Raw genomic sequence first — 17593 nt, 5'->3', positions numbered from 1 at the left:
CTCAAGGGGTAGGAGTGTTGCCAGACCCCAGCCCTTTCCTAGAGCTCTAAGGCAAAGGGGGAAGGGGTGCAGTGCATGCATCTGTTGATGATACTGAGCTTTTCAATTTCTCTCTCCCTGCTTCATACTCTCTGCAGCAAACCTGGCAGGCAAGGGAACCAGCAGGGAGCTGATAATATAGCATTTATTGGCTCATCAAGAAAACAAAAGTCTATCTCAGTAATTCAGGCTCTTCTTAAACAGCTTTTTCCAAGGAAGGAGTGGAGAGACATTACCAGCTGGCCTGTTGATTAGCTCCAAACAGCCCTAAGTGGACTTTGTCCTGTCTGCCTTTGTCTTGTCCCAGTGAAATTGGACACGTGCACACACACACACACCTCTCAGCATTAGCTAGCATACCACATGCTGGCTAGGGTCCGTGAGGCTGGGGTCTGTGCTGTGGGAGATGGGAGGGAGGAGATGATCCCTTTCTGAGCAGCAAGTGGTGAGGGGGGAAGGCACAGGGGAAAGCCAGGAAGACCCTGCTGTGCCTGCAGTTTCCACCAGAGCTTTGGCTAGGGAGCAGAGGGGAAGGGCTAGCCCTGTTCTCTGGAGGAGACAGCACAGCTCAGGGTGGCAAAGCATCTGGGATGCTGGGGAACTCTGGTTTGACTTAAACTGGGAAGGGGTCTGGGATAGACATTGCATAAACTGGTTTGACCCAAATCAGTTAAGTCTGATGCTACATTGCAGACCACCAAACAAGGAGGATGAGTTAGACCTGGAATTCTTGAGGCAGCTCTCACAGGCTTTACACTCAATGGACATGGTTGTCATGGGTGACCTAAACTACCCTGACATCTGCTGGGAGGAGCAATCAGCTAGATCTGCCCATTCACATAGGTTCCTAACCAGCACACAGAACCTACACTTAATGCTGGAGGTATACAGTCCCACTAAGGGAAATGCCTTACTGGACTTAGTGCTTGCTGCAGGGGATAACCTGTTAGGGGATCTGAAGATACAGGGTAACCTAGGGGATAGTGACGACCAATTGTTAGAATTCACTATCCCGTGAAAAGTCAGAAAGACAACTAATAGGGCAGAAGTGCTAAACTTCAGAAAGGCTAACTTTGATCACCTCTGGATATTAGTAAGCGAGGCACTGAAGGGCAAGGGTATTGTTGAGATGGGAGTCCAGGAAGGGTGGGTGTTCCTCATGGGAATGATCCTTCAGGCACAAAAGGGGATCATCTCAGTGCACATAAAGGGAGGCAAAAGAGCCATGAAACCTTCTTGGCTATATAGGGTAATCCAAGAGAGCCCAGGGAGAAAAAGAGAGGCATACAGACTGTGGAAGCAGAGCATAGACACCAAGGAGTATACCTGCTTGGCTCACACTTGCAAGGAATCAATTAGAAAGGCCAAAACAGAAATGAAACTCAGCCTTGCTACAAAAATTAAAGACAACAAAAAGTCCTTCTTTAGGTACATAGGGAACAAAAAGGAGGTGCATGGCAGCATAGGTCTGACATAGGGCCCCTACAGAACAGACTAGGGCAACTGATAACAGATAGGAGGGACAAAGCTAAGCTCCTAAGTAAGTATTTTTGCATCTGTATTCCTAAACACAGATAAAGATACATCTCCCAAAGGGACTATAGATAGGCACAAGAGGGACCCCAACCTATCAATAGTTAGCACTGACCTAGTGAAGGGGCATTTGGAGGTGCTGGACATGTTTTAGTCAGCAGGCCCGGATAGGAGGGTGCTGAAGGAATTGGCCAGTGCCATTGCAGAACCACTGGCAAGGTTGTTTGAGCACTAATGGCACTCGGGACAGGTCCCAGAGGACTGGAAACGGGCCAGTGTGACCCCTATTTTCAAGAACGTGAGAGAGGATGATCCAGGTAATTATAGGCTGGTTAGCCTCACCTCTATCCTTGGGAAAACCTTTGAAAAAATTATTAACAATCACATTAGTGGAAATCCAGTAGGAAAAATAATGTTGAAGGACAATCAGGACGGCTTCGTAGCAGGTAGCTCCTGCCTGACTAACCTTGTTTCTTTTTATAGCCAGGTCACAAAATGCATAGATACAGGAATTGAGGTGGATGTCACCTACTTGGATTTTAAAAAGGCCTGTGATACAGTGTTGCATCCCATTCTTATAAATAAATTAGATGATTGTGACGTAGATTACTACACAGTCAGGTGGGTAAAGAATTGGCTTATGAGGTGTACACAGAGGGTGGTGGTGGATGGGTCATTTTTGACCTGGAAAAATGTGGGCAGTGGAGTTACCCAGGGCTTGGTCCTTGGACCAGTGCTGTTCAATATCATCACCAGTGACTTGGATGAGGGTGTGGAAAGCACTCTTTCCAAATTTGTGGATGACACCAAATTATGGGGCAAAGTAAACATTTTGGAGCAGATTCAGGGAGCAGATTCAGGTGGATTTGGACAGGTTGGGAATGTGGGCAGAACAGAATAGGATGCAATTTAACAAGGATAAGTACAAAGCTACATCTAGGGAGAAAGAATCACCAACACACCTACAGGCTGGGAGGTGACTTTCTTAGCAGCACAGAAGCAGAAAGGGATTTCGGACTCATAGTTGACTCCAAAGTGAACATGAGTGGCTAATTTGACAAAGTGATAAGTAAAGCCAACTGCACGCCTTCATGCATTAGGGGATGCATCATGGTCAGGTCTAAAGAGGTGATACTTCCCCTCTATGCAGCATTGGTAAGACCGCAGCTGCATCCAGTTCTGGGCACCACACTTCAAGAGGGATGTGGATAACTTTGAGATGGTTCAGAGGATGGTTCATAACTCGTATGGTTATGGAATTACAGATAAGACCCTATGAGGAGAGATTGAGGGACCTGAATCTCTTTAGCCTTCGCAAAAGAAGGCTGAGAGGGGATCTTGTAGTCATCTACAAATTCATCAGGGCGGGGGGGAGGGAGGCAGCAACATATAGGGGATACTCTGTTTACGAGAGTGCCCCTTGGCATTACTAGGAGCAGTAGCCATAAACTGATGGTAAGCAGATTTAGATTAGATATTAGGAAAACATTCTTTAAGGTGTGGGTTGCCAAAATCTGGGATGGGCTTCTAAGGGAGGTGGTGCTTTCCCCTACTTTGGAAGGTCCCTTCCAACCCTAAAAATCTTTTAAATCTATTCAACTAGGTTTATCTTAAACCAGTTAGTCATTTTTAAACTGGTTTATGTGCATTGAACTTATGTTCTGCTATAGGTTTAAACCAGTTTCTGATCACTTAAACCAGTTTATGTCTGTTCTGAGCTCAGGTGGCCAGTAAACTCTCCATTTGTTCTAAACCCTGTATGTCATGAGAAGAATGTAGCAATAAGAGTATATTTTCCCCATCATTTTCCAGTAACTTTTAAATTGTATTAATGTCCAAGGTGGAAAGTGTTAATAGATTTAGCTGTAAATCTTAGTTAAGCAGTTAGTTATTCATCACAATTTAGGCTGTAAACTCTCTGATTCAGGGACAGCTATATATTATATATTTTTGTACAATGTTGGGGACTAAAATGTTCAAGGCCTTTACGGGCTACTGCCATAGAAAAATGCTAACAACAAGAACAAATTTTGCCTTCAACAATAGTAGCTACATCATTACACTTGAATAGTAATAACAATTCTTTGCCCCGTAGAAGTGACCATTAGTATATTTCTTATAGTCTCTAAGACCAGGTACAGATATTATACTTATACCAGTATAAGTGACTGGAAACCAGTCTACACCTGTAACTCAACAGACGTTCAGTGCACATAATCTGGATTAGAAATGGTAGAACCTGGTCTAAGATAGATCTTGATCTATGTGGTATCAGACTTAAGCGATATAGGTTAAACCTATCAAACCTCTGTACCAGATTCCCTACTGAATTAACTTTGGTTGCAGTTCACTGGCATCCCAGGCTGCTTTGTGTCCCACCACTAATCCCTCTCTCCCCCTCCTGCCACAGGAAAGCATGCTGGAACTTGGCTCATGCTCAGCTGCTCTGGCTGAGTGCCTAGCTGGCTCCACCCCTGGGCTATCACAGAGAGGAACCAGCACATAATCTCTCCCCAGCCACACATCCTGCCTCCAACCATTTATGAGCCACAAGCAGGAGGGGGGCAAAAGAGGGAATGGAGGTTTCTGCAACACAGACCCAGCACTATACAGAGTCAAGCCAGCATAGACTCTCTCCCCAACCCCACATCCTGCCTCTGTCTAGCTGTCAGCGGCTGCCAGGATGGGGTAAGAAGTGGGTGCGGACGCTTCTGCTGGGCGCAGACCCAACAGCTAAGTTTTACTTGTCAGTGGGGAGTCCACTGGGAGGTGTGCAGTAGAGTCCTCAACTTGCTGGCCTTGGCCAGTGCAGGCAGCCTGTATGCCCTCCTACTAATAGGTGAACATGTTCTGTTCTCTCTTGAAGAAACCTAGGATGTTTAAAGAGTGTAACTTTGATTGCTTCTGCTTTGGGCTTTTGGAACATCTGTACCTGACCTAAAATCTAGACAAAATGTGTGTATGTTGTGGGGAGGTATTTCTTTAGGTATCAAAGGTCTTTAGTTGACAGCTCACCAACAGCTTGGCACGCGCACACGACATTCCTCCAAAGCAATATACAGGATAACCTCATAAATCTGGATATCAAATATCTAGAATTATTGAAAATCTGGCACTCTTTAAAAGTGCACTCCATCGGGGAGTAGCAGTGGCCGGTCCTGGAGCAGCAAAGGGGGAAACTTGCATGTGGTGGCTGTCGCCACCATCCACCACCGTGCCACCACTCTGCTTGCAGCTGCTACTCTGGAACTGGCTGCCGCTACCTGCTCCCACCCCGCTCTGCTGCTCTGGGATAGGCTGCAGCTCTGGTTTCAGAAATCCAGAACTTTCACTTTTCTGGCAGGTGCTCAGTCCCAAGCATGCCAGATTCATGAGGTTATACTGTAGTAATATAGTGAGTTTCAGTGACATGACAGCAATAGACTATATCTGCTCACTAAAAGAAGCCTGGTTTCTTTTCTAGGTCACAAGAAAATGACAGACATTTATTAGTCTAGGCTTTCAGATAATCTTTTCCTCTGCCTGAAAAACCTATTAAAAAGTACAGCAGTCAGCTCAGCATAGTAACCTGGGTAAAGGTACAGGAGGCTTCCAAGAGGGCATGTTTTCAATGTGTATTTTCAACTGGTTTTATGAAAAATCATTTCTGGGAGGGAAAGACTTCCTTACAATGAAATACAATATTTTGGATTTAAGGAAAACACCTTCTGCTTTTCCAAAAGTATATTTATAGAGTCCATTACTTTAGAAAAATTTTCCCTATGAGGATATCAACTGGACTTTTGGAGCCTGATTTTCAAAAGTTCAAAGACCCACAGATAGATGCATTGTGCAGACAATTTGTAAGTATCATCATCATGATTGCGTACATAGATAAGGTACATATGCTTGCAAATGCCAGCACGATATATATCTATATTAATACATAGTATTCTATTTAAGACCATATACTACAACAGGTAACTTTTTTAAGAACAAGTTTCAGATACTTAAAAGCTGGAATTTACAATACCTGGACATACCCTCTCCCCTCTCTCCTTCCCTTCCTCCTTCATTCTCTCTCCCTCCCCGCCTTCATCCCTCCCTCCTTCCTTTCCTGCCTTTTTTTCTGCAAATCGCTCTCTATTTTCTACATTACTCTGTGCATGTCCTTCCACAGCCTTTGATAAAGTGAGCATAGGTCCACAAAAACTTAGATAGATAGACAGATAGTCTATAAGGTATAAATCTACCCCATGACACTAGTTCCAGGCACTTTATATGAATTTTTGTACTATAATTCAAAGAGCATGTTAATATGATTAAAAGCCAGATTTTTATTAAACTTACAACACTGAAAATACAAAGTAAGCATACTGGATTCAGTGGGGCTCCTGAAAGTAGGGGAATTACTTTTTGATTTCTGATGTAAAATCATGATTTAGCCCAAAGAAGCTGATGTCAAGGGCATAGTCTTTAGCAGAAGTGGAACAGATTCTTGTGGGGGACCTACTGGGCATCTTTGGCCTGTGGGGAAAATGCTCTCTAAGAGCAGTCCTATACTTAGGAGGAACAACAAAGAGTGCAAATACAAAATGGGGATTGACTAGGTAGGTTGTATTACCAAAGGAAAGGACTTGGGAGTTATAGTGGACTACACAATCTATATGAATGTACTACTGTTGCAACAAATGAATAAACAAACAATCTGATAGCCTATTGGGATGTTTTAAGATGAATGTAATGGGAACTGATTCTTCCACTCTATTCAGTACAGATGAAAAATCACTTGGAGCACAGTGTCCGGTTTTGAGCACTGTGCTTCATCAAAGACATGGACATATTGGAAGGAGTTCAGAGGAGAGCAATGAGTGCAGGTCTAAAAAACCTGACACATGAGGAAAAAGTTGAAAGAAGTAGGGGAAAAAAAGAATGAGAGGGATTTTGGTAACATTCTTTGAATACATAGTGTTTATACAGAAAATACTTGATCATCATTCTCTTTGTCCATGGGAGACAGGACAAAATGTAAGAGAATGAAATTGCAACAAGGGAGACATAATCTGGATAGTAGGAATCTTACTATGATTGCCTTGAGATATTGTGGACTCTCCATCACTTGGAAGTCTTTAAGCGTAGCTTAGAAATTTGTCTTGCATGGTTTAAACAGGTTATCCAGCCTGAAGCAATGGATTGGTCAAAGTGACTTCCTAAGGTTCTGTCTAGCTATATTGTTGTTGCTCCCAATAGGCTTTCAGCTTCTGCATTAATGCAATTCAAAGAGAAACAGAGAGCAGATTAGCTGTATTCATTATCAGCCAGAAGGAATGTGTGCAACGGTTAACAAATCCAAAGTCTTCCACAATTACACATCTTTTATATACTTCAGAGTTTCAGGGGGCTGGAGGACTGAAAGGTAAAAATCTCTCCCCCCTCCTAATTCTGGGCTCCTCCCCTTTCCCTTGGGGTTTCTCTCTGTCTTCCAGCTCCCCCTACACCATGGGTATTACTTATGTGTCACACTGTCCTGTCCGGCTCAACCCAGAGAAGAGTACTAGCCCAGCAGCAGGGGTCAGGCAGGAAGGTTAACCCTTCCCTGCTTGCTCCCCTGGCAGAGATACCATGGGCAGCTACAAGTAAGTGGGCAGGAGGGGAACCCAAAGGCACAGGAAGGAGCCCTGGGTGCAGAGGGGAAACCAGGAATTGGAAGGATGGGGGATTCTTATTTTTCAGGCCTCCAGGCCCCTGCTGGCCTGAATGTGTGACTGCTCCAAACTCAAGTTAGCACAAACACAAATCAACATTTGTGCAGCTCAGCGTAACTTGTAACAAGGTCCCTAGTAAGTAAAGGGTAGTCCAAAGACTACAGAAGTCCTATTGATTTCAGTGAAGACTGAATCAGGTTCTTCATCAAGTCTGTAGAATATTTCTGGTTGGGATTTGCATGTCACTGCTACAGAAAGAAAAAAGAACGTAGGTTTCCTGGTTTTCTCAGTGCTTAGTATTGGCCTAACTGCATCCTGCACTGACTTCATTGAAAGCGACACTGGTGTTCTAACCCAAACACCCAGTGTAGGTGACTGAGAGATTTCTCTTGACTTCAATGGCCATTGCATTGGAACCTGAGTGCTTTTAAAAAGTCTATCCCATATCTTTAAAGCTGTGTTTGAAATCTGTCAGGAGGGATGAAACATTTTCTTTTTTCTATTTGATTTATGTGAAAACCTGAGTGCAGTATTCTTTTCCATTATTATAATTGTTGTTGTTATTTTATTTGAAAACCTGACTAATTGTATTCACCAGGCAAACTGAAACAGAACCCTCTTGCAAGTATGTTATTGGCACTAAAGTCCTCATTCTTACTATGCTCTCACCAACTATAATGCTGGCAAAGAAAAGATGGAATTTGTCTTGTAGAAAAAGGCCTGGTGCCTAGGTTATCTTTTAAAAGTAGCTTTAACCATACACTTTATTTTATGGTAGCTAATGGAGAAAGAACTCAAGTCTGAGTTTGTAAGAATGAGTTTAAAAACAGAGGACTTCTGACTTATCTATTTTATCCTTTAAACATGAATAAGAATGACAGTTTTGATGGATAAGTGACGTTAACTCTGTCCAGAAAGGTTCATTCTCTACTTTTCCTTTTCACAGGTCAGGGATAATTCATTTTGCACTCCATCTCTGTCCTGACATCATCTCTGATGAGATTGACAAATTCAGTAATATTGAATTATTTTTGTAATCTGGATTGTTATTCCTGTGAAAAGGTGTAGGGAGTACTGAAAGGTATTGAATATGGCTAAACACTGCCAGATGCAGGTGGCATAGGAAGAACAACACACTTTCAATTCTTACCCCATGTACAATTCTAGGCATTGGGGATTTGCTTTGCCATCATTTTAGCGCTTAAAAATGTTCACCCTGTTTATATAGAATCTGAACATGCATTTAACAGAAGGAGGATTAAGACTACACCAGTGATTCAGATGACTTTGAACACAGAAGTCCTTTCAAATCTACTTCTACTGACCATAGTATTTCAGTTGGGAATCTGTGCTACCATTGACCATATGGTAAAATAGTTCAATAGTAATAACTGTGTTGGTGTCACTGTCAAAGAAACTGGCAATTCCCTCATCTTAAATTATGCACTTAGGAGAAGGCAGAGAAAAAAACAGGAATGATTTTTTTTCATATTTCAAAGAGTCTTGTTTAAAAGTCAGGTCTGTAAAATGCATACTGGATAGCTTTCAGTAAATATCTTTATTGAAAAATTGTCAAAACAGGTTTGGAAGTTTGATAAAGTTACTTCATTACAGAAACAATTTAGTAACGGCCAACACTTTCAAAATATGATAGTTCATGTGTTTTACTTGATACACTAGAAAGATTAACCACATTTTTTTATTTTATTACTTCGGATGTATGGGATCAGTACTCTTACTAATTGTAAATATTGTACTATTTTACTTATATTAAAGAATATGCATGTTACACACCAGCTTTAATTGGTGATATAACAATAATGGATGAATTTATAAGAGAGACCGTAGTGCCCAAGCCACATAATTTAAAGTGATTTCTCCTGACTTGTGTGCAAAGTCCAAATAGCCCTATATTTAAAATATAAAAAAGGCAGCCATCAACGATTAGGTCTTCTTATGAGTCCCCTGATATGGTCTGTCACAGGGTGGTGATTCAGAAACTAGTTGCAAGCTTACATTAATAATGCTCCTCTTGTTAGGAGAGCCATTTAAAACTTTCTGAAACAATCTTACTGATATTCTATGGGATTGCTGCATTGAAAGAATATCTGAACATATGGATGATTCCTGTTAAATTTCAGCGCGAGTCATCTGGAAGAGAAGATGATATATGTTTGAGAAAACACATCACTTGCTTGGGAGCCTACTGTCATTTCAAATATGAGACAGTTTGGTGTTTGAGAAGGGGAGAGAGAGGAATGCCCCATGTGTTTGGAAAATGCTTTGGCTAAAGTGCACAGATTCACAACATTTGTATATAGCTCCAGATTGGTGAAAGACACTTTGTTTGACATTCAGATGGATGAAATAGCACCATAAAGAGCTTTTTTCAAGCTGTTTTCTTCTTTGCCAGCTTGCAATGTCATCACGTATTTCTGGCAAATAGAGTTTACATCAGTTCAGTTGACAGGTCCTCATGAATTTTAATTTCTCCCCTCCATATTCATGTTATATGCTGGTGTTTCTGTGCACCTTTTTATTTTGGGAAGACTGTAGTTGCTTCAGAAATCATTTATATGTTTCTGTTTGCTTACGCATAAATGTACATACATGTGTGTCCATAGCTTGCATATATAATTTATATATTTAATGCATATAATTTATATATTTAAATTACTAATGCACTTGCCTCCAAATTCTAATCAGTTTTGAAATTCATTGGCAAACCCATAGTTCACAATCTCTGAAATAAATGAGAATAATACTCGATACACATTTTAATTATTATTTTGCTTCCAGATCTTATTACGCAATTTGTTTACATTTCAACCTCTTCTGTACTTGTTTTGAAAATCTTATTTCCTTTGTGATTAACTCAAAAACAAGCTAATCTGTGTCATTACTGTTGTACACAGCTCACAGTAAGACCATTTGGAAGCTCTTCATGCAGACATAACACTATATTCTTTTGAAATATTTATATTAGTAGATGATGAGAGGCATACAAATAAAAAGGAAATGATTTTATTTATTTCGTGACTGTCTGAATTTATACTGGTTATCTAATTCTCATGGAACAGCAAGAGACAGAATGTGATTTTCCCAATTAATGCATGAATCATTTACATTGCTCAGTCACACAAAAGTCTGGATATCCATCAGTTTGCTGAGTGTTTTCTGACAAAATGATTTTTAATGGAAAATGTGGATCTAGCCAAAACAAAATGTTCTGGAAGAAGATGCATATCAGTTTCAATAGGATGGAATTTCTGACTGTACTGAGAGATGATATTTTTTGGACTATTTAAACTTTTATTATAAAATATTAAAAAGGAAAATTGAAAAAGGAAGGAGGTATCCTCACTAGAGCAATTTACTAACTTTGAGGGCTCCACCATAAGGAAAGTGCCAGGCCTTGACAGACTACCCATCAAAAGGTACAAGACTTCCTAGTTCCTCCTCAGCTCAGACCTCTCATATGTTATCCAGGAGACTGTTAAAGGTTTTGATCTAATTGGTCAGCTGCTGGTAAGCTGTCCTTATGCTGCTACCTAAGAAAAGAGTTCTGGAGACCAGTACAGCTTTTGTGAACCAGTTACACAATCCTGACCAAAGTCCTGGCCAACAGCTCAGAATCATAAGTCTTGAACACAGTGAATATGTATCTAGCAGAACTATATGGGACAAAATGTTTGGGTGCATCCCTACATGCAGGGGCATGTGTTTTGCTGTGGCACAAATAGCAGCAGCTATTTGCCACTATGTTTGCCCCTGCACATGGGGTTTGCTGCAGGGCAAAATGCCTCGCTTTGGAGAAACTGCCATTTGTCTGCTCCTCCTGGCTTCTGGTGTGCTGGAGGAGCTGCAGGACACCTAAAGCAGTGGAGATGGTCTAGCCAGCAGCCAGAATGTCTCCCTGGATGACCCAGCCCCTGTGTCTGCTGTCTGCTGTGTTACTTCTTATTCATCTTTTTATTTTATTGTATTTATTTTTGTGCAGCATTTTTTCTTGATCCTGGGAGCTCCTCAAATCAAATTTTGGCACCACACTGTAAGTTTGCAACACAGAAAATGGTTGCACATGCATTGCATTTGGTTTGCGGTGCCTCAGATAATTCTGATGCACCACAAACTGCATATGGACACTCATTTGAATGTGCCCTTTCTGCTGTGTGACCTGAACACAGCAGTGGAACTCTTTGGCCCCAGTGGTCTTATCTGCCTGAATCAAGAAAAAGCCTTTAATAGGGTCAGTCACAACTTTGTATTCCAGGTACTGGAGGCTTTGGGGTTTGGGTCTCTCTTTACCATTGACTATTTGGCTCCTCTACCAGCCCAGCCCATCTCTATCCTCCTGAAGGTGAATGTGCCCCATTCCCAGCATGCAGGAGCATCTGGCAGAGCTGCCCCCTGTCCAGAATGCTGATTTCTATAAAATAACAGAATATGAGGTAGTGGTGCTAGCAATTCCTCCATCCAGCAGCATTTTTACATGTGCTTCAGGAAGTGGGGGGAGGGGTGCTTTAATTAGCAAGCTACGCTAAGTAAAAGCACTTGAGTGTCATGAGTATCAGCATCATCCATACTGAAAAATAGTGGTGGGGTGCTTTGAACTAAAGCTCATTCAAAGTGCCCCATTGCCATTTCTTGGCATGGGGGCCCTGATAAACCTAGAATCTCTGGAATGCCCCGATGCATTGGATTTCCAGCGTGTCAGAGCTGGCTCCCTGCACATCTATAGGAGCCACAGTTGGCCAGGTACCCATCTAGAATGGACTAACCAGGGGAAAAGCAGTCAGTTGTCAGACTTTGGATCATAGCAAAACAGCTTAACTGCTGTGTTGTCATGTTCTGGATGGTGCCACTGCTACTATTTTTATGAATCTAACCTTCTCCTTTACTTTTCTTAGAAGTGCATGATAAAATGAGTTCACTTTGTTTTGAACTTCATTTGACATGAAATGAATTCTTCAGGGAATTTTCTTGGTTGGTTTGTTGTGGAAAGGAAAAACATTTTTTTTCCTTGCAAGATAAAACATTCTTTTTGAAAAAAATATCAGTTCACATGCTGAACTAAAAAGTAATTTATACACATACCCTTTACCTTCAGGTTCAAATAAGATATAGAAAATGATGGATTGCACAAGCAGCCCAATTTATTGTTTATTATCTAGATATGGAAACAGATGGTTGCCAAGAATAGGCCCAAGATGTCTTTCCAGGATTTAGGAGACTGATTCAAATTAAAGTATGAACGGATTCATTACGTGTCACTTGATAATTGATTTCATTGGCTCTTCTAGGGGTGAGGCGTGAAGACGGGTCCATGACCTCTGAAAATATAGATCATTTTTAGATGTATTTTAGATATCAAATTTGGGAACTCAAGTTTAACTTCATTAAAAAACTTACCAAAAAATGCCTGTTTGAAAAATAACATAATAAATTATAAAACCCAACTCCAGAGATCTAATATATTCCATACTAATTCAGATAGTTTGAAATTTGAAAATGAAATCTAGTTTGGAACAATTTATTAGGCATTCTATTTGTGAAAGGTTTTATGAGCAGACACATTATTCTCAACAGAGGTGCACTGACATATTGGTTGTATATTGGTTTGGCACTGATAAAAAGAAAATTAACATTATCAGCGATCAGCCATGTAGCTGATAATGTCACCAATAAAGGTTGTGTACACATGCGCAGCCATAGCAAGAAGCCAGGATGCATTCCAGCAGCTTCAAGAGCAGCATCGGGCTGGTAAGTCTGTTGTGGGGGAAAGGATGTGGAGGAGGGAAGGGGCATGGCAAGTGCAGATTGAGGCCCCCATGGAGAGGGAGGGATTGGGTTAGGAGCAGGGGCAGGCACTTTCTAGCCAGGATCGTGAACGCAAACCTGCTGGGAGGAGGACAGAGCTGCAGGCAGCTCATCCAGAGGGTGAGAAGGGCTGGGAAAAGGTGGGGGGATGGGGGGTGGCTCCCTGCTGCTCCACAGACTCCTGAGGGAGGCATGGAGAACATGTGCCACCCGAGATTTGTGTGGACTGAGGGCAGGCTGCCCACTGAGGGCTCAGGGCCAGGACATCCAGCAGCCTCTTCCCTGCTGGGGGGCTGGGCCAGGATTATGCTCTGAGTGGGCATAGCTGGGGTAGGCAGTGATGCTACTGTGAAGAGAGACTGCAGGGTGGGTGACAGCCACCCCAAAATTCTCTGTAGCCATACCATAGCCACCCTTTCCAGTGCTGTTGCTGACTGCCCTGCCCCAGTCATCTCAGTGCAGTCCTGGCGAAGGCTCCCTGCCAGAAAGAGGCCAGTGTAGCCCCTGGCCCTGAGTCCACAGTGGGAAGCCTGCCCTCACCTCATGCACAAATACAGGGTGGGCACATGCCCCCCATGTCCCTCCAGGAGTGGGCATAGTGGTGAGGTTCATAGTGGACATAGGGGTGTCCCTCTCCCCATGCTCCCCATGCTCCCTGCATGAGCCACTCATGACTCTATCCTGCTCCCAGTGGGGTTGCATTCACTCCCCTGGCTGGGCAGTGACTTCCCCTGCCCCTGCACTGTGGGGGCCTCAATCTGCCCCCCACAATGCCTCTTCCCTCCTCCATGTCCCTTCCCTTATACAAGCTTACTGGTTAAATGCTGATGTCCAGTCTGCTGTGCTACATATTGCCTATTGGATTGGTATTGGCTGATATGGCTAGTTAATTATCAGCCATCAGTATCAGTAAAAAAAAAAATCTTTATCACTGCACCCCTAATTCTCAGTTACTCAAACCATTAAAAAAAACCCTTTCTTCCTATGGTATCTGCAGAGCTAAAATCCAAGCAATATAGTAGCTCTTTCTCTAGTGCTCCATTTGCAGAAGTCTCCTTTTCCTGTTTTTTATAATCAAAAGACTATAAAGAAGATCTGCGATGATAGATGTAAAAAAATACTCTACTTAAATCTTAAATCCCCAGCTATGCCCAAAGACTCTTAAAAGAAAAGAAATACTGCATGTTTCTGTTTAAACTCTATGTTTTACTTCAAGCCAATAATTCCAAATGCTTAAAGTTTCCCCAAAACCGTATATTGGGAAAGAGAAAGGATCTCTGTGATGACAATATCAAGTACTTGCAGACTTACATGCCTTGTTAGGTTTGAATGATTAAAGTGGAATATTAAACACAGTTTACATCAATGTTTTGTCAAATTCTCAGTAAAGGAAACAGGTGGAGATAGGCAGGGACAGACCCAGAGGTGTATGCAGTGGCCTAGCCACACACACCTTTCTTACTATGCCACAGGAGCAGCAGCAGGGGACTTTTAAAGTCTCTCAAGCAGGTAAAATTCCTCCTCTCCCTTCCCCTCCATTCTCAAAGGCATGTCCTCTCCTCTCCACTCTTCCCCCACCCACTGTTGCTGCTGTCCCCAGTGACCCAGGAGTAGGGGTGACTCCTGCTCCTACCCTCTCCATCCAGGCTATGCAGGCTGGGATGCACAGGAGGCCAGACTCAACCCAGAACAGCAATGGTGGCTGTGGGCAGGTTTCCTCTCCCTGCCTGGTCCCTGACAGGTTCCCTGCCATCCAGGAGCAGATGGGGCAGGAGAGGAGGGTAGCTAAGCCTGGAGCTGGCAGATGGAGCAGGCAGGACAGCTCTGGAGCCTCCCTGACCCCTGGGTCAGTAGGGACAGTGGCAGTCATGGGCAGGGGGGTAGGGAAGGAGAGGAGAAGGGAGAAGAGGATTTTTACCTGTTTGGGGGACTTTGAAAAGTTCCTCTTTGCTGCTCCTGTGGTGTGAGCTCTCTACCCTGGTGTGGGGGTTGGGGGAAGGGGGAGAAATGCAAGGAGGTGCACTCACCCCTGCAGCACCAATTGATTCTGCTTTCCAAAATCTTTGACCCACTAATCAAACAGGTCTAAATCATAAGCTCAGATCAGAATAGACATAGACTTCAAGGAGGTTTGGACGTGGATCCAAACATTGTGACTCAAGTCTTTGTTGAAGGGTAGGTGGAATACTCTTATTTGCCAGTAAGGCCTGGTGACAGAGTGTTTCTAGGCTGCAGGCAGGAAACAAAAATGCCAGCGGCACGCTACATAGGCAGACAAGGTTCTTTGGGTAAATCTGATATCTTTTATTAGACCAGTTAAAATATTTGGAAAAATTCTTCTTTCCAAGCTTTTGGGTACAAACACCCTTCTTCAGGCTGAGAACGCATGGCAAGATACCACACTCAAGCTGTTAACAAAGAAAAAATTCTCAAATGTCTTGATTAACTGTTTGCAAAGAACCTGAAATGCATATATCCAGAAACTGTGGTCACAAGAGGCACAAAAGGTGTTATAATGAACACATTACATCTGAAATCTTATTTCAGCTACTAAACATCTCAAGCATAATGGCTTTGCATCGTCCTGATGTAGATTCCCAGGATCAGGGGGGCATCTTTCTTTCATGTGAATACATAGTTCTCCTATACTTCCAATGGGCACAAATCTGGAGCTTGTGAGCCCCTGGAGGTGAACCTACTTCACCCAGCGGGGGCACACATCGCTCCCTTCAAAAATTAGCAGTCAGATGCCTCCAGAGACAGAGCTCCAATTATGCATTTGGAGTTTGACTTTCCATTTACTCTGTGAGCTATCATGTTTGGCTACTACTCACAGTAGGATATATGTATCCTAGTAGCAGGTAAATGTCTATGTGACTAGCTTAAGAATCCTTCTCTTCACTAAATCATTTGCAATTTGAGGACTTGTGAAAGACTTGGAAGATCTGGTTTCAAGGTTCTCCACAGCACCCAGAGGAGGAGAAGCTGGGGGAGCTGAGCAGTATCCAGGCAATTGCAGCAGTAGCACTGTGCATGTTGGCCGAAGCTGGGACCTGGGCCAGGGCTGAGGCAGTGCAGTCAGTGTGGGAGCTGGTAGGAGTACATTTCAGGCTGCCCCAGGTAGGAGCAGATGGGGCTTGGTCCCATGTGGAGTACTGTGGGGGCAGCAGTTGAATACATTCAACCGGCAGGCCGAATCCAGCCCACAGGCCATATTTTGCCCACCCTTGCTCTAGGCCTGGGTGAGGGGCTCCGAGTCATGTCTTCCAATAGGTTGCTCTTACAGAAGAGGTCTGGGCATCTAGTTCAGCCCAATAAGGAGGGAGTTTGAAGTATGTAGAGCATCATGTAAAGATGTCAGTTGCCTGTTATCTAAAATGCATAAACAATATTGGAAATAATAGCATACTTTTCCATGCTAAAGCAACATCTTTCTCACCCCTGTTTATTTTCCTTCTGACCCCTGAGTGTTTACCCTCCAGGTTGCCCTGGGACTTACTTTTAACAGAAAGGTATGGTGGGGTGTGGGTCCCTTACTTGCAGGGGGTGGGGGCCTGGGGCGGTCTCAAACGTGTCTTAACAACCTTTGCAGCAGCAGAACATTGGCCACCATGACCCCACTGCTTTCCTGTGGCAGGTCAGGGTGTTGTGTCTTGTAGTTGTGTCAGGATTGACTGTGTAGTTTTGGTAAAATAGATTTGTGTAGAATGGTTTGGATAGGGATGATCCTGCTTTAGACAAGAGGCTGGAGACTAGATGACATCTGGAGGTCCCACCAGGCTTACTTTGTCTATGATTCTGTGCTTTAAATGTCTAAAATAATGTGGGAGATTGATAGAGCCTTGCTTTATCTGTGAGTCAGGAAGGATGTCAATGGAGTTGAATGCTTTTCACTTTCTGCTTTATGTGATCACCACATTTACATGATGGGATTAGACAAAAATAATTATTTTAACTAATACTTAGCTTAGGTTGTATCTGCTTCTTTTGCAGATCTGAGGAAGGGCATTTTGTGCTGGAAACTTGTCTAACATCTCTCCTAATAAATCTTAATTTTGAAATATCCCTTGAAACATTGCAGCTACACAACACTATTCTGGATAAGCAGACATTAAAGGAAAAACAACATTCTATTTATACATTCCACTCCTTGTACAATACTTAGCACTGAAGAGGAAGGTCAGTAAATCAGCTAGTGTAGCATTATTTCATAGAAGTTTTTTTAAAAAATGACACAATAGGACCTCTTAAATGAGACAATCCAAAAACAGAGACTATCTGTTTTAGTCCATCAAACAAGTCAAACTATAGAGCAGTTAATTTTTATGTTTCAGCTCTCCAAAAATTGATGATATTATACAGTAGGTCAGATACTTATTCTTACCAGATTCATGGATGAAATAAAATAATGATATAGAGCCTTAACTGTGTAATACAAGTTTCTTTGTTTGAGGATTTCCCATGACAGAGTTATCTGCTAAATTGGACAAATTATATAAAAGAATTTGTCCATATAT

This window comes from Crocodylus porosus, unplaced genomic scaffold (assembly GCF_001723895.1).
Source record: "Crocodylus porosus isolate Cpor-Errol unplaced genomic scaffold, CroPor_comp1, whole genome shotgun sequence".
Lineage (NCBI taxonomy): Eukaryota > Metazoa > Chordata > Crocodylia > Crocodylidae > Crocodylus > Crocodylus porosus.
This window is presented reverse-complemented; position numbering follows the sequence as displayed.